The sequence below is a fragment of the Lissotriton vulgaris genome, chromosome 2_1 (genome assembly GCF_964263255.1).
Source record: "Lissotriton vulgaris chromosome 2_1, aLisVul1.2, whole genome shotgun sequence".
NCBI classification, from domain to species: domain Eukaryota; kingdom Metazoa; phylum Chordata; class Amphibia; order Caudata; family Salamandridae; genus Lissotriton; species Lissotriton vulgaris.
This window is the reverse complement of record NC_141687.1, coordinates 630,063,537-630,082,144: the sequence shown is the minus strand read 5'-3', so window position 1 is coordinate 630,082,144 and position 18,608 is coordinate 630,063,537. Positions and strand designations below refer to the sequence as shown.

The window sequence follows — 18,608 nt, the reverse complement described above, 5'->3', positions numbered from 1 at the left end:
AAATAACAGTACTCCCCCATTACCACATTGGAGCAGTGCGGAGAAGTGCCAGTACTATGCTTTCCAAATTAAGGAAGCGCTGGTACCGAGTACCGGTCCATTTAAAAAAAACATTCAGTACCAAAGTAGGCCCACCCTATGCTTGCTCTGACCTCTTCCTAATCCCAGCAAGCACCAAAGAGCGCTGCCAGTTCCCCATTTTAGAAGGCAGGCGAGCCCAGCGCCAGTACAGGCTCGCTCACAGGCAAGCACTGTTCTGATGCCAGGAGTGTGTGAAAGTAAGAGGCTAAGGGTGACATTCGCTTAGTTTGTTAAAAGCACTCATTTTTTTAGAAGCCTGTCTTCAAAACTGTCAAATGACGGGGTCTCTCAATACCAAGAAACACTAGTGCAAGTCCACAATAAGGAGCGCCCTATCCACTGACAGCAAACAAACACCAGCAAAAACGGAGGACCGAGGTTGGGGGGAGGTCATCGGGCACCCCAACATCCAAGTCAAGTTCAAAAGCAGTATTAGCATACCAGGGACAGGCGGAAACTTGGGAAGGGGGCAGGGGGGAGTAATCCTCAGTGCACACTGTAGTACAGGGCATTGAGGGAGATACTCAGTGTCGTGGACCTGGGTTCAATGGGATTCAAAAAAAATCAATGGTCCTAGACCCATACTTTAGAAACTATATATATCAAATTCACACTACTGGTTTCAAAAACAATTTCTTGAGCAAGAACAATATTTAGCTCGCAGTAATCAATACAGTATTTTAGACTAAAGAAGTGCAACCACCAAGGTATACGTCACCAAGAATTTATTTCATATCATAAGGTGAACAGTAGATTGGCTACTGTACCAAACAAGGAGAGGAAGGGAAAGTGGGTTGCTCCAACGGAGCATACGGAAAAGAGGTGCTCTAGTGTGGAAGGGGTGAAACAGAATTTCAAAATAGTGAAATAGAGGATATTTAAAAACATTCAGATGCTAGACTGATTACAATTGTCAGTCTTCTCAAGCCTGGCCATGTAGAAGCAATCAAAATTGTTTTTTATACAATTTACAAATACATAAAATGTTATTTTTGTTTCTTAAGTATAGGTCTAATGCCATTGTTTTTTGTACTACATACAACAAAGCACATACCCTTCTCCCTGGAGTCTGGGAATACACACAATTCTGCATGTCACCCAGGTCATAACGCTGCACCAACAATGCTGAAACTAAACATAAGACACTTTCTAGATGTTTTGGCCTTACTGAGGAACATTTAAAATTACCAGGGTTAATAAAATATTTAAGAATTCTATATTTCAAATACAATGGATAATAAGGCATAAATTCCAAAGACATTTAAAGAATTGGGCACGGCGCCCAAATTGTAAAGTTCCTCTACAGCAACAAGCACAATTAAGTTACAATCAGGAAACTTTGTGTCCATTAGAAACACAGACAACTGTGTGTGCCTGCAAAGAAAATACACAATTGCCATCATTGCAAAATGTGTCAAATCTGTAAGGATAAATAACTGGCATAACCACTGTACCAGTGAACAACCAATCAGAACCCCGTGTCCTAAAAAGGAAACCACCATCAGAACTGCTGCCAGTACAGCCAGTGTGCTGCGTGCAAAGCCTATTAAAACAGTGATCACCAATACTCTTTAGCACTGCCACAAAATATTGGTGTCTCTCAATATGCTTTGGATCTTCATCAATGCAACAGGGGGAGAAGCCAGGGATACGGGAAAGCTGGATCCCTTCCACGCCTCTTAGACTGGGGCCTGAGCACATGAGAGAAGGTTGCTGTGGGTAACCCCTCCCTGATGCCCATGCTGCTACTGTATCGTGGAAAGCCCACTCACCAGTACCTGGAGGTTTCCTATGGAAGAAACTGAATATAGAAACACTCATCTTTGCTCTCACAAAGACTGGAGATATTTGAAGGAGCATATTTAAAAAAAAAAAAAATAAGAGAATTTAGAGGTTAAACCAGCAGGGCATAGGCATCAACGTAGGTGTAGCAGTTACAATTGCCATAAGAAAATAGAGTACCGTTTACCTTCAAAGCACGGCAGTGAAGTAACACTGTCTGGGTTGGGGTGGGGATCTGGACCATTGTATTTGCTTTTTAGGTCTGGCTATAGTCAGCCGATTAAAGAACCTGCTACTATCAACTAATGCAAAAACCACAGTTGATGGACAGAACGCAGAACAATGTCATACATTCACCCCAGTACAGAGATCTGGGCCTAAATCCATAGTTTTTTTGCACTCCACACCACCCCAGTTCAGACACATACGGCCTTTCTGTCTCTGATGAAGGGTGAACAAAACGTTTACTCGAATTGTATGTATGGTTACAATGCTCACTTGTGTTCCCATTATGTTTTGGCTAAGAGTCACCAATTAGTTATTTTGTTAGTCTGCGGATGCAACATGGCCTGCAGGATGTAATCGAGACCCATTGTGTGTTCTTTTATGGTTTTATTTTGCTTACACAACATTTTAATGTATTACATTTTCGTTTAAGAAAGGCATGTTGTTTGGATGCCTTGCTGTGTTATAAAGATAGGATGCCAAACACTAATCACCCTTGTGAATTATTTTGTCTTACTCTGCTGTGATAATAAAGTGGTGGATTAATGGATTTGTTTCACAAAGTAAAGACTAGAAAGGACCAGGAATAAAACTGGCTGCTTATCAAAGTTATCTATTATGTAATATTTGCTCTGTATGCTCTAAGTTCACCACTTATAGTGCAAAAAATCTTGTAAGTCATTTTCATCACACTCTTCGAGGTACAGCCAAATTGTGCTAATGTCTGTTCATAAAAAAGGTCTCTACTCCCAACTTCCATATTATCGTAGCCCATGAACTTGATTTATTATTGGTGCATTAGTCGGAATGTCCTCTACATAATATAGAGTCATGTTCCCCTGCAACGACGGAGTGCCTTGTATCCTGTTTTCCCCATTTTAGCTTTACACTAACCTAGAGAGATTAAAAGTGTGCGAGTGAGCACCATACAGAGAGAGGGCCAAACCCCATTCCTTGGCACAAGTGAGGCCCTGGAGCCGTACTGTGACCTGAAGGGGCACACCAAGCATTCATTCATTCAATTTACACACAGGGTGCTAGTGTCCCTTTCCTGGGTTCAGCATGTAGAGCTATGGTTGAAGCCTATTGTGTTTTGTGAATCCATAGTAAAACCAGACCATTTTCATCCAGGTCACTGCAGCAACTGTCTACTGCCCCCTCATTTCGCTTTCTGCTTGTGTGTACGAACCCAGATCCTAGTGCTAACATCTCATATGTATGTTGTGTATGTGGCTTTATGATAATGTTGTGTATGTGACTTTATGATAAATGCGTGGTGTGTGTGAGCCAAAGAAATGGAGGCATGTGGGTACCATTTTGGAAATCCCTGGTCTGTTCTTGGGCACACAATAGCGGTGAGATTGTTTTCCAAACAGTGGAAATATAATGCAGACTTTTCTGACAATGGGGGAAAGAGGCCTACACATTGAGGCGGGGACAGAGTAGGCAAGGCTCCTTCAGGAATTCAAATAGGCTTGTTGCTGAGAGGGGCTTCTGATTAGTGTGACAATTGGTAGATGGTGGGGGTGAATGTGAAAAGTACCCCTTCTTGTGAGCTCAACCTTTTCTCTCTTCTGTCAGTGCTGATGGCTAGGATCAAAAAGTTCACAACTCTTTGTGCATCTGTTGTGGGAGAAGTGTGGCACAATGATTAGAGCGGCAGACCCTGATGCAGAGGTATAGCCCGGGACCAGGGTTCAATTCCCCGCCTCAGCGGGTCTTGGGCTCAAAATTCCACGGACCTGATAATTCTCGCCTCGGTGCCTATTCCAATCATGGAGTCCCACTCTGCAACTCTGGGCAATAGCTTGCTTAAACTCCACAACGGCCCCCACAACGCTACGGATGGCTGGCCTCCACCTGAGAGGTGCCCAGGAGTGGACGCCTCACAGGGAAAGCCAGGATGGGTTCCACAGCGGTATTCGTACAAGCGCCTTGAGACCCTTGCGGGTGAGTAGTGCGCTATACAAGTATCAATTTACATTTACATTTACATTACATGCTCCAGGCTGGAGATTACCCTAATGAGAAGAAAATCGCTGTGCTGTCTGGAAAGCATCCTGTATAGGACACTTGAAAGGAGAACCACTCCAAATAGGCTGTGAAAGTGCAGACAGTGAATTCACGTCTTCGATCTGCTTTGACTATATAAAAGTGGGAGCCTTGGACCCATTTGTTGTTCCAGTTACAAGTTATTTTTCACCAAGGAAGGGAGTGCTCAGCGGAGAATTAAGGACTGCTATGCAACCAGAGCGGATGTCTGCATGACTGCAAGCTTCCCAGCAGTGAAAGGACTTCATCTGGAGTCTTGTCTAGCAGGAAGAAGCTGGATCTCTGCCCTGAAGCACCTAGCAGCCAGCCTGCCAACCGGAAGATGGAAAGGGCCTGCCAATCCTGCCGGAGGTGTGACTCTACAGGGAGTAGCAGATGCAGGTTGACCCTGGGAGGAGTATGGGTCTGTCAGAAGAAGGAAAATTGTGGAGAGTGATCTATCTACATGCTCTGAGAGGTGTGGGCACGGTCTCTTCATTGTAGCAGTTTCAGGCGGGAATCACGAACAGCAGTCATTGAAGCTGTAGACAAGAGCCCTGCCCAAGACTGCCACAGAACCCAAGAATTATGCTAGAGGCAGACCGTGCCACCACCTAGAAACTATGTCCAAGCAGGACTGTACTGCCACTATCAAAAAATGTGTCCAATGTGGATTGTGCACTGTGACCAATGACTGTGCTCCATATATTGTTTGGGTGTGCGTGGTTCGTGGCAGAAGTCAGGAAGAAGACTACACCCTATTCGAAGGGTCCTTAGTTTGTGTTGTCAATTCACACGTTGTTGGTACTTAGGTGTGCCTAAGAAACTAAGAATAGCCAAAGTATGGATCGTAGGGGCACGGAGCAATACATCCGTTTTGTGATGAATTACAATGGTTAATGCATTTTGAAATTTCTGGGCTTACCTGCTATCCGTGAGGAGCCAGACTCGTGCTGTGTGCTTCCTTGCTTCCTGCATCTCCTGCAACTGTTCGCGACACCCGCTTCGCGGGTGCCGCTCAACGCCTCTTTTGCCCCGTCCTCCCTGGTGTGAGCGGATCCACAGTCCGTGGTGAGTAACGCGCTCCCAGGTTGAGGATTGAATCAACAGATTGTGCGTGGAGCCTACCGGGGGACTGCGAGGTCCAGCAGCCTCAGCTGCACACAGCTGCTGCCTCTTCCCCCGGCGGCCACGCCCCTAGCCTCCCCCTTCATTGCTGGCCTCAGATCTACCGCGACGCGGGACGCGCGCGGGGCGACTACCGGGGCGAAGACCGGGCAAAGAGCGGGCCGTTTAAGGCCGTTCAAGGACGGCAGAGGACGGCCCTGGCCCAGAACTCTTGTGTCTTCGCCCTTGATAACCATAACGTCTAAAATGTCGACCATACGCAACAGAACTCGAAGTTGCGCAAAAAAAGCTACGGCGGTAGCTCAGGTGACTGGACCTATTGATCTTTTCATTTCACGCGTGCACGAGACTATTGACCAAAGTATTGTATTATTGGAAAAAAGAGTCTCTATGGACCTTGCAAACGCTAGGCGCTCATCCTTGGGCCCTTTGGCAAAGGTTAAATCCCCTGCCGTGCAGACTTTGAATAATTGCTCCTTACCTATAACCATGCCTACTAACAGTGTTCCGACTGTACCGAATACTGTTGATCTATCGGTTGCCCCATCAGACTCGGATCTGTCTTTTGAAGACCTGGAGGTTACACCAGATCTAGAAACCTGCCAGTCACCTGACAAAGAGGAGCCGAGTCTGAGTGGGTCTAATGATGTGGAAACAGCCCCTGTACCCACTGTTCCCCGGAGAAGGGCTCCTAACCCTCCTAAGGTTACATCGAAGGGCAAAAGTAAAACAAAAGCACCAGTTAGGAATCACAATTTGATCTTCCCCACCCCACAAATGACATCAGGTATTCCGTGCTGGGTGCAAAATATGGTTATAGATTTAAAACTAGACCTTGAAGCCACTTTAGCTGCACAAATCAAACCTTTAATTTCTAAAGTGGATAGGCTTACTTCCTTAATACACTCCAAATGGCCACAAAAAAAGCAGGGACAAGGGCATGTTCAGTTACAAGGGACTACAGAATTAGCCTCTGAATGTTTAACGAGCATCCAGTCCCCTAAAGACGTATCAAATAAGGTTCAAGGTATTGCAGCCCCTGGGAACCCAGTTATATCCCTTGCGTCGCAAACAGTGAACAACTCCGTTCAACCAATAACTGTACCGATTTCAAAGGAGAATGTCCCCGTTCAGGCGAATCAACACCCTGTTGTTGCTAATATTGCCACCACAACTATTCAAGCTAAAGAAGTAGCAGGGAAACCCAATCCAACCTCTGCACCTCTTCTTATAAATAAACCTGAAGGGCCTAAGCCAAAGCAGGCACGTTTCAGGTCCATTAATTTACCACCAGAGGTTTCTCCTTTTGTTGTTGTGTTGACAGCAGTTCCCCCATTGAAAGAGGGAGTAAAAGAAACGTTTACCGAGCTTAGAAATAAATGTGCTCAATGGCTCCATCTACATAAACCCCTACCTAATAACATGAACGGTGAAATTCTTACCGTGCGTAGAGGGGATTGGGTGGGCAGAAGTAAGAAATCAATAGTAGGGGACGTAATAACTGTTAACTTTAGGGATGTAGGGGCAGCAAGCTATGTATGTAATGCACCCAATAGTGGTCCTGCGACCCAAATTAAACCACTTCCTTTGTCGTATTTTTTATCAAAGCCCGCACGACCTAACCCTCCCTGTTCCACTTTTCAAAGTAACAGTGGACCGGGGTTTTTTCCACAGCAAGCCGTTAAATCTTGGCTGCAACCACCTTATCCGTCCCCTTTTTTCCCACATTACGTTAATTTACAGCAGCAGCTATCAAATGCCTCACCTTTTCCTATGCATCAAGTTAAAGCCCACTGCCAACACCCTTTTCATTTCCCGCCACCTTTACCTCAGTCTGCTTACCAATGGCAGCAATCTTTTCAGCCACCACAATTAGACAAACATCCGTGGCAACAAACGTGGCAGGACCCGCCCCACTCCCAAGACCCCATGTCCTCACAATTCGCCCACCCAAATAGATATGCCGTGCTAGATGAGGTAGACTGACTTAGCCCTCTAGAAGCACCGGAGCTAAACATTCCTAAGCCCTTTCTTGATATGGAGTGTTCTTCTTCCTCTGTCACGCCCCTTGCTGTACCTCACGAATCTACTATATTGTCACTATCAATACCTCCCCAGTACATAGGTAATCAGGGTAGCTCTGATATATGTATAACTACTGCTAGCCCGAGCCTAAGTCCAGTTACCATCTTTCGGGAAGAGGGTCCTGCCTTTTTACCACCAGCAAATCAGCCGGAGTTAGCTGTTGTTGGTAATCCTGGTAAACCAGCAGGAATTTCTCTTATTTCTTGGAACATCGCTGGTCTTACCGGCAAATTAGGTACACCCTTTTGGACCAGCTTTTTGGGTGAGGGATTTGACCTAATCCTACTTCAGGAAACTTGGTGTCCAGACCCTATTAACATCGAAGGGTATGCATCCTTCTGTCTTAGAGCAACTAAATCTAGCTCGGGTAGGGCTAAGGGGGGCCTTTTATTGTTAGTGTCAACCAAGCTGTGTGACTGTACGGTCAAATATAGCACGACCGTGGGGACATACAGCCAAGTTATTAGGGTGGAGTGTAGGAAGAATATTGATTTAGTCATTGTTAATTTCTATAATAATATTTTTGATGCTACTAGGGGGGATATTTTACTGCCTCTAGAAAGGGAAATCATTAAGGCTTTTGATATCTCGAAAAGAAAGGCTGAGGTGGTTTGGGCTGTTGACTTTAACTTGCAGCCCTGCCATCTGTCTAATAGGAACATCTGTGGCTTCGATGCAGCATTAAATAGCCATTGGGGAGACCAGGGGGGGAGGGAGGATTCTCCCCACTTCCAACACTGCAGTTATGGTTCCACTTTAAATAATATGCTAGTCACGCTAGACATGACCCTGTTAAACTGCAATGTTAATAATCGGGCAATTATATGCCCTACATTTACAGGCAGAGGTGCAGGTTCATTTATAGATCATATTTTGCTGTCTAGCAGTGGAGCCTACACGGATTTGTATGTGAATGAAGAAAGTCTCAGTGACCACAATAGCCTACGTGTTACCCTCTTGGGGCATGGTACCTCATCGGTTCCAGGTGGTAAATGTACAACTGATATAGTGCCTACTAGACCAAAGGGCCTAAGGGTTAAATGGACTGGTTTAAATTCCAAAGTCAAGCAGAAGGAGGTCGTTACTCTTTGCAAGAATCAAATTAGTTATTGTTTGGATGATGACAGTAATTCTGGCTGCTTAATAGATTATTTTGTATCTATGAATAGCATTATTGATGGTATTTTTACTAAGACCCCGTCAGTCAATGGTGGTCCAAAGCAGGGGTGGTTTGATAAGACATGTATAGTCGCCCTCCGCGACCTAAAGAATGCGCTAGGCACTAAACCACGTGTTAAGACGGATATACAATACCTCAGGGCCCGTTATAAAACAGCTATTAATAAAAGGAAAAGGGTATTACAGTCTGAGGCGTGGGATAAGCTGAGGGAGGCTGCTGAGACCAAAAATAGTAAACTCTATTGGGAAACAATTAATAGCCCGTTTCTCAATAAAGAAAATGTCCCAGAATTGACCTCATACGTGGCATGTAGCGACTGGGTTAATCATTTTTCTAAAATATTCAATCCAGAAAGGTCAACCTCTGAGTTATCACCACCAGATATAAACCCATGGTTGCCCCTCTCGATGGCTATAACACTAGAAGAATGCCAGGAAGCTATCTCTTTAAGTAAAGGAGGCAAGGCCCCTGGCCCCGATGGGGTTCCGCTGGATTTATACAAAGACGAAACAGCGTTATGGGCTCCCATTTTGACGAGGGTTTTTAACTGTGCGGCTGAAAGTGAATTTCCTTCTACTTGGGGTCAATCGATCATCATTCCTTTACATAAGAAAGGTGACAAGTCAGAGGCCTCTAATTATCGTCCAATTTCATTACTGGACGCCTCTGTAAAGGTGATGAGTAGGATTTTGCTGAAGAGGCTAGAAGACTGGGCAACTGATTTTAACATCTTAACTAGAGTCCAATATGGCTTTCGCAAAGGCCTGGGCACACTGGACCAATGCGTAAATCTGGACCTTTTAATCAGTAAATATACTGTGGCTAAAAGTGGCAACCTCTTTTTATGTTTTGCTGATCTGAGCAGCGCTTTTGATTTGGTTAACCATAACATCCTCTGGGAGGTTCTGCTTGATGCAGGGGCACCAAGGGAAATAGTGTATTTTTTAGCTAGACTGTACGAAAAACTTTCATGTAAAGTCCGCTATGGCACCCTTGGTGAATGTACCCCGTTCTTTAGAGTGTCTCGGGGCATACGTCAGGGTTGTGTTTTAGCCCCGCTTTTATTTTCCCTTTTTATTAATGGTGTTGACCGATTCCTGACCGACATCCCAGCAGATGCCCCTTTGATTGATGGTAAACCTGTTCCGCTGTTACTTTATGCGGACGACGCTGTTCTTTTATCTCGAACACAGTTGGGCCTACAGCGCCTAATTGATAATTTCATGCAGTTCATTCAAGCTAGGCGGCTTCGTGTGAATAAAACTAAGACATATGTAATGTCATGTGGTCAGGCAGCCAAGCAGGTAAAGCATACTTTCTTCCTTGACAAGGAAAAGCTAACTTCTGTTAAGTCCTTTTGTTATCTGGGAATAACATATAATAATAGTGGGTCTTGGAATGCGGAATTTGATGCCGTAAAAATAAAAATGCTACGGTCCACTAGTAGCATATTTCGTTTTGCCTCTAAACTCGGCTCACGAAGTATCTTAGATATGATGAACATATACAATGTATGTTGTGTTTCCTCTGCTCTGTATGGGGCAGGGGTGTGGGGTCACTGTGAGGGTATTTCCCTGCAGAAGGAGGAAAACAAGTTCTTAAGGAGGTTGTTATGTCTTCCCCCTTCTGCCTCCATCCAGTTGATCCATGAAGAAGTTGGGATCGAGTATATTTCTGACTTAGCAGCAGTTCGGCCACTCTTATTGTGGCGTTCCATTTGGGCTAAGCCAGAGACTCGATTCACCAAGGACATTATCCTTGACTGTATAGGTTTGGATCACTCCTCACGTGTATTATGGTTAAGATACATTCATCGTTGGTATCTACTTCTTTTTAACATTGATGTGTTCCGTGAGCCTGAAAAGGTTGTCTCCATTTCAAAAAAAGAAATTAAGATAACGTTCCTTAATTTTCGTAAGGCCGAACGAGACAAAGCCGTTGGCAATCTTGTTACTATGAAATTTTATAAAGACTTAAATCTAGCCCCCGGACTACAATCCTATCTTGTATTTGTGACACGCAATCTCACCAGTATGTCCTAACACGGGTCAGATTGGGCATTGTACACCACTTGGTTGCTTTTCCAAACACAAAAACTAGTTCAAACATACCCTGTCCATGCGATAGCACCTCCAGGCAGAGTAGTTGCCATTTCTTACTTTTTTGTAAATTTTATCAGTTTTTTAGGTTAAAATACCTTAAACCTATTTTTATCAAATATAACATTTGTACCACACACGCAGCATTGATATTTTTATCTTCATTAGAGAACGAGGAGACTTGTTTCTTTTTGGCTACTTTTATTTTAAAATGTACAGCTGCCAGGAAAAGTATTGTATTATAATGTTGTTTACGTACCTGTCTGTACTTATGCTATACAGCTGCCAGGATCTGTTTATGATGATATTACTGTTAAACACTCCTGTCTGTATATATATGCTTTCATTTTTAATCAATTTCTGTAATTAAGGTATTATTAAACATGAAGAGGTCCACAGTATTGAATGATTACTTAATAATTTTAATGTACAGTTCCCATGAAAAGCCTAGTGAGTAACTCCTACTGATCCCCAGCTAGTCAATGTAAGAATGTTCGTATTTTATAATAATATGTTGACCTATAGAGGCATGATCACTTTCTATTTGATGCACTTTAGCTTTTTTTTTCTTTTTAGGAATGATTATATGGCGATTTTTTTAATATTTCAATTATGTATTTCTGCTTGTATGATTTGTATGTACAAATCGAATAAAAGCTTTTGAACTGAACTGACTGTGCTCCAGGTGAATCCTGCAGCAGTAAACAAAGACCATGCCACAACTGTGCTCATGCTGCTGTGATCCCAGACTCTTAGCACCCATCTGCAGGACCTCACCCAAGACTCAGAGGAGAGTTCACTGCTCACAGGAGTCTGCTGCATCATCTAGTGTCCATGCCTGTCTGTCAGAGTGTGGCCCCTGTTCATGTTCTAATGCTCCCCTCCTCTGGATCACAGGCTTTCACTCCAGTCAGCACATCTTCTCCAAGAAGCAGAGCGAAGAGTTGTGTGTTGCCAGGAAAGAACTCCGATGTCTGTGCTGTGGTGCCACACTGCTGATAGGGGACTTTTCAATAACTGAGATCGACATATGGATTTAAAAGGTAATCTGCATGGAAGCCTTGACACGTGCCCAGTAGAAATTCTAAACCTCTCGAGGAGACAAGCCTAGAATTACCAAAGGAGAGAGGGAGGAAGGAAGGTTGAGAGGGAGCGGGCAGCCAGGAGAAGGGGTGAGGTGGGAGCAGAATCTATGGCACAGTAGATCAAGTGCAGGTGTGTTGTTTGTATCCACTACATGTTATGTGAGTATTAGATTTAAATGTGTAGTAATTTTATTTTACTAGAGTAAAACACTGGGTTGGACAATCAATTATTGTGCAGCTGGGCAATAGTCGAGTTCTGAGATTGCATCCCACCACACTACCCGTCTCAGAAGCCTGTGACTGCTTCCTATCACTACTAATGATAGTAAAGTGCTGGATCAATTTTACTAGGCTTAGTTTTGCAGAGTCATGGTCGACAGACCCCAAGTCATCAGAGGCAAATGACCCCAGCCGCCACAGCTGACACCCAGTATCTCCTGGTTGCCTGTGGCCCTCCTGAAAGGGATTCTCTCTGTAGGCCTGGCAGGGGCAACAGACAAAACCTGTTTCACCATTAGCAAACACTTCGCCTAACAAAAAACAATAGCTATTGGCTTTGCCAATGTTTGTTTAAACTTGTCTCAGAAAATATCAGGATCCTCAAGAGGAAACTGACAGAAATACATCAATTAGGCAGTCTGGCGGTGGAACACACTACCAGGCTTGTATCTCACCAACTGGCAAGCTACATAAAGTGAAAAAATATGATGGCTGGAATGCTCAATGTAATGGTATTCTCTATACCTTACTCTCCGATGCATTCCAGACCACTGTTTTTGCTTATTGTGCCATTGTTGATAGGCATTAGGTCTAAGAAAAACAGCCTTCTTTCTGCTCCAATCTGAACTGTGCAGCAATAACTGCCTGACCACAACCCCTCTGAATGGGAACACAAGCCACCACAGGTAGCTGTAGCAAACTGGGCCTTGCCAGTGTTTTCCTATGGATTGAGCAGGTGGTGGTTATAATACCTGCAACAGGTGACAGCACTGCAGGTTCCCTGTAACTCCGCCCCTGGGTCAGGGGACAGTAAGAGACACGCATGTGGATCGGTGATATTAGACCCTTCAATATTAGCCCATGGACCCAAGCACATTAGGGTTCTGCGATTCCTGTCCATGAAACGGAAGACAAGGGAAGCTGCATGATGCCTGCCACTGGACAGAGTACAGCGAACACTGTATAATATCGCATGTGGAGAGAATACCTGTCAGTCAGATTCAATTTTAGGCCTAACAAAGAGGTATTTTGATAAATTCAGAAACCCCCTGATGGAGCAAGGATTCGCACGTAATGCGGGATTTCTTACTGCGCATGCGTCTGTCACACTCACGTGACATGACGTACTCTTTGCTTTGGAGGGAATCTTTTGCTTCTGCGCATTAAAACTAAGATGGCTGCTCTGTGTTACAGCATGCATGAAGCTTGCACTGCTGCTTTTGCTAAGCTGTTATGCCTAATTTTTAACGCAATAGTTAATATAAAGTAATGGGAATAGAGTAGGGATAAGTGGTATCCAGTATCTTTGTTCTAAAAAGGTTTATTTTCTATTTCTCATGTGTATCGAACTTTGGGCCTGACATATTTCTGAACTCCATCTTTGGAGGAACTGCGACTGCGCAGAAAAGCTCAAGTCCATGAAGCACTGACCTTTGAAACTCGGCCAACCTCTAACTTGCTAGAAGATGTACATGGGAACGTCAACTCCTGACCCCTGTGAAGGAAGCTGAACTAAAATATGGACTACATTGTAATCATTATCGATACATTAACTGCCGGGTGGAATAAAACATACGTGGGAAAATAAAATTATGGGCGGGAACGCAAACATCAACATTCATTCTAAAAAGTTTCATTTTGGTATGGTGTGATGACCTCTCCTCATTCTTTTGTACAATTAAAATTGGGGATCCTTACACTTGCAACATTGGGGGGTGGTACACTGACCTAGAAAATAGTATAACTAGTGTTGGCTTAGTTAGTTAATTTGTCCGACTTGTCCGAATAACTGACCTGTCACTGACCCAACGCACTCAATAGGTGATCGGGAGCAGAGGTGCTGGCGGAGCCCTCTGTCAGAAGGTTTGAGAGCTGAAGTACTGGCGAAGCACTTGGTCAGAGAGATCGATAACTCTTACCGGGTTCTGGCTGTTAGCTGCAGAGAGGGAGTAACAAAGGCGTTGCAACTTTAACTGTGGGTGCCGGTCTTAGCCTGTGGTGGTCCTGTCCTGATCCAATTTGGCTTTATCTGTCCTAATTCTGATCTGCACCTGCTTGCCTTTATGGTGCCTGCACTTTCGGGGTTCTGTCCTTTAAACTGACCTGTGGCCAGGGTTAGCTCTTCACACCATTTTAGGTAACTATTCAATGTGGCTATGTCATTGTACTGTTTCCTTCTCTCTTCCTACCCTTATGTCAAATGCGTAAAGACTGCTTTATAAAAACTTTGCATATTTTCATTCTAATCGTTATTTTCCAAAATTGATAATTTTCTATTATTCAATGCTTGGATTATGACATTTTTAAGATTTTAGATAATGAGCTTAAACCTTTTCCGAGTTGTGGTTATTTTATGAGTGCAAATGTTCTTATTTTACCTATTATTCTAACACCTTTGATCCCTTAGGACTCTAGGTACTGATGATGAAGATTGGTAAGTCAATGGTATTGGTCCTAAATGAAAATTATAAATCACTGATTAGAGCAAGTGCACAGGTTACCTGATTAAAATCTCATCATATGTTGTTTATGGGCCCAGGTGAGTATGGTAATCTGAGTTGGGTGACCGGCGCGCTCTATCAGTATTTCTTTCCTTTCTCATTAGACCAAAAAACAATTCAAATAATCATATCAGAACATGATAAATATATATTTGGTATCGTCTCTACTTTGTATTTGTATTTTCCCCGCCTACCTGCCCATAATTAACTGGGGGTCCCCCTTCCATTTAGTAATACCGCGTGTGGACCAGGGGGCAGGACAAATGACTGCCTGTAGACAGGAGCACAGCATATTATGCAGTATTCAACAATGGACCACAAAGCAGGGGGTCTGCAATGCCTGACCCCTTCTATATCACCTGCCCAGGGACACTGGCACAGTAGGGACCCTGTCATATGTGCTATTGTTAGAAGAAAGATGGTGTCCTGTACCACCTTTCTTTGGACTGATATTAGAAGGGAACCAATTACAGCAGGGAATCCAGCACAGAGAGGTCTTACCTTCCAGTGGCTCTGCTGACAGCAGCACGGAGGGCCGCAGAGGAGACCAGCTTCCCCAGCCAAGAAAGGCAGAGCGAAGACTGCAGTGTGGGAGCCTCACAGCAGCCGGACCCTCGCCAGCTGCCCAGCGCAGGAATTAACCCCTCTCCAGGACAAGCTCTTTGGTGAGCAGATCTGGATTATCAGCTCGAGTCTGGAAGGATCAAACGGTAGCCTGAAGGCACAAAAGGCAGGAAGAGCCGCATACCAAATGATGCAAAAACACGTTGCAGCACCGAGACCCACGTAAAGTACCCAGTCCCACATTCCATAAGATCCATAGGCCTGTCAGAGCACGTCCAGTCCCACAGAATCGGGTCTTTGGCCTCTAAACTGTGTCACGCCCGGGCAGAAGAAGTGATGCACAAGATTGAACACAACCGCATCCCAAACGCACAAACCACAGCAAAAGTACGAATGCCTTCACATCAACCTCACAAATTGGTGTGAAGCCCTAAACTCGAGCCATGTACAGTGAGCAGCTCCTCCAACTCATGGTTTAAGGATAACACGGCTGTTTCCCAACCTCACAAACTACAGCGACAGTATGAGGCGTGTCGCACCAACCTTAAGCCATACCAACTGTAAAGTATTTATGATCCCGCAACCTGACGCCACGCTCAGAGCTTGAAATGGGAAAATAGAAGCGCAGGTACTCCGTATCAGAGTACCTGCTTGGTTTTGAAAAGAGCCGGTATATTCTCTCTCTAAAAAAAAAAAAATGCCGGCACTCCGTACCGGCCCATTTAAAGCACTGGGGCCCCATGCTACACGTGCAGCACATCCTGTAACCAATTAAAGAACAGTGTTTAGTACACTCCCACTGCACTAACATTTCAATCCATAATCCGCCGCTCATCGCCTCAGGACATGTCCGTACTTCCATCCTGATCCAACCTGGCTATCAAAACACTGATCATGCCCCACAAACACAATTAAGGCTCGTAATAGGTTTCCCCAAAAAAGAGCAACGTTTCAAGGAAGAAAAAAAAGGGAAGTGTTGCAAGCTTGCAAGAAAACCACAATCTGACTTCCTGCTCTAGGGACTAACACGCAAAACCACTCGCGCCTTCCCCGAAGGAGGGGCGGGCGGTGTGGCCGCTGCGTCCAAGTGTGAGGTCGAGTTAGCGCCTCAGACTGCGAAGCAGCGCTGTAGAGAGCTAAGCTCACTGCCGAAAATCTCCCCTCGTCTCCTTAAGTCACCAAAAACACTTACAATGCCAGGCTAGAATATACATGAATACCTTGAATTATGGGTGCATCCCGTCGAGATATCCATCTATCTTTTTTCACCAGACACGGGCAAAAACGTCTTTAGCCCTCTTGTCACTCTTTAACAACGCACGTCACCCAACATAAATCGAAATGATGGTAAAATAATACATGCTCCTATTACAGCATCAAGGCCTCGACAAACTAACTCCATGCTTAAACAATTCAATAGAAATACTATGAACTAAAAAATAAAAATACAAACCAAAACTGTGTTCTTGTAGTAGCTGTCAGCTGAGCAGAACAGTATCCAACACATGCTTTTGCAGTGTGTCGAAAAATCAAACATTTAAATAGAGTTACAGATTTGAATTCTTATTGGTATTGCCATATCGAGTACTATCCTATCCCATCGCAGTCTAAATAGCAACAACCTATCCCCATTGCTCCTATTTCCTACATCACGTTGTGAGTTAGATACCAGAGCAAACAGAAATTAGGTTTACTCAATTTTCGCACAATGAAACAGTGCACTTAGCTCATGCCAAGCCTCTTGATCCCCCAACTAATCTTTTGCCAATTGAAACACTTCACCTTATGTGGGGCGCTGAAGTGCTTGCCTTTATAAGCACTACACTACACCTTGTCGGGAGTGTGGATAGAAGGTTGTTCTTTCGGTTTTGATTCCATGTGGGAAGTGCTTCCATGTTGTGCGTAACGACCACTGAGGTGCGGTTATCATGGTATGGGACACAAGGCGTAGCAGTGTTGGATGATTAAGTGTAAGAGGCAGACGTGCAGTTATTTGGTTTTTACCATGCTGGTAGCTTGGAACTGCTCCATATGTTCCTTTGAGGCGTTTCATGTGATATAGTGTGGCTATCAGATTAATGTGGCGCTGGCACTTCCCAGGCTTGCCCCTTCATGCACAGGTGGAATATGCGCAAGCAGCATGGCCTTTTGGGATATACCTATAATCAAAGTACACAAGAACTCATCATACAGTTACGCCCAACTGTACCGGTGCTATGCAGTGAGTCACACTAGTATATGCTTCTCTGGAAACATGTTTCCTCACCAAAATGGATCACTGCCCCAAGTCCTCTATAAACCAATGTAAGCAGTGCTCCAGGCTTACGCCATCCAAGTACAGAGACCAAGCCTGGGCATCATGTCCAGATCCGGGCAAGAATCACAGCATATTTTATAGTACTCATCTGGAGAATTGTGTGCGGTTCTAGATGGCACACCTGGAGCATCATGACCAGTCCTATGAAATACATCTCCAGGACGATAAAGAGAGTCTGGAGGCAGACAACAAAAACAAGACAACCATAAAGCCATTAAAGAGACATTCATACGCCAAAAGGAAATCTAGTAGACAGGAAGGTACAATACTGGCAGGCAAAGGCGTCAGAGAATAACACAGGACACTATGAAGTCAACGTTCAGATGTAGCAGCACTAAAGGTCTGCATAGTTATGACACGAACACGATTCAGAATGATTCAGACAATAAAGATGTGGTCACAGGGTCTAGGAAGGAGGATGGAGGAACAGAACAAGGAAAGGAAGAATAAAGTCGTAAACTACTTATGGTATACTTATAAGGCGAAGGCAGGAAACGGGAAGACTTTAGGGGGCACCGTACTCTTTTCGTCTACACACTGTGCTACACCTATTTCACTTCCCCTCTCTTTAAACACTACCTCGCCGCTCCAGTGACAACGCCCATTACCTTCTAGTCCACCCACACTGCTCGAGATACCGCTCACTTCTCATGCCCTCTCCTACTACAGCTCCATTCTTGCCTTTCCTCTCCACTCCTCATTCTAATGCCTTCACGAGTCCCCCCCCCCACCCATCATGTCATCAACTCGATGCTAACGCTTTACATGCCCATTTCCTGGACGCTGCCACCTCCTGCACCTTCGCCTCATCCTGATCATAAATGCCTCCACCGCAGCCCTCTAACCAAGTGCAGCACAGTGTTATTCACCCACCCTGCTGCCCCTCCAGCCAGTGCTGGCCACAATCCCCCCCCCCCGTGCCACGTATCCCTCCTCCACCTGGACTGCACCCACGGGGTTCCACTCCCTCCTCGGCTCTCCCCCTCACCTCCTTCTCGGTCGCTGTTACTTCAGACTGCAAACACTTCCGGCACCCACCGCCCTCCCGGCATCCCCGGCGTGGCGTACTAGAGGGTGGGGCAAGAGGGGTGGGTGACAGGAGGGTGGGGCTAGGCGCGCAGGGTAATGTGGGGCCGGAGGGGAATAGGAGGTGTGGAAGAAGCGAGGGCGTGTACGAGGAGGAGTTACTGAAATATCGTGGGTTGGTTTTATGGTCGGGATATGGTACTTTTTCAGTAAGAGGGCAAGTGTTGTGCATCAATAACTGAGTGGTGTGGAGTGCCTGAAGTTACTACGGAATTTAGCATTGTA

The 18,608-nt window shown here is 44.9% G+C and overlaps 1 protein-coding gene across 8 annotated transcripts in view; it reads right to left on the bottom strand.

Moving 5' to 3' along the window:
- Nucleotides 1-18,316, bottom strand: part of CAP1 (cyclase associated actin cytoskeleton regulatory protein 1) — a 48,328-nt gene extending 30,012 nt beyond the window's left edge. For 2 of the 8 annotated variants that reach the window (XM_086955778.1, XM_086955783.1), the window contains exon 1: nucleotides 18,237-18,316. The gene's annotated coding sequence lies outside the window, so the exon portion shown is untranslated. Of the gene's footprint in view, nucleotides 1-14,917; nucleotides 15,111-18,236 lie in introns of those variants that run through there. The other 6 variants (XM_086955781.1, XM_086955785.1, XM_086955777.1 and 3 more) reach the window with 4 other exon arrangements.
- Nucleotides 18,317-18,608: the final 292 nt, after the last annotated feature.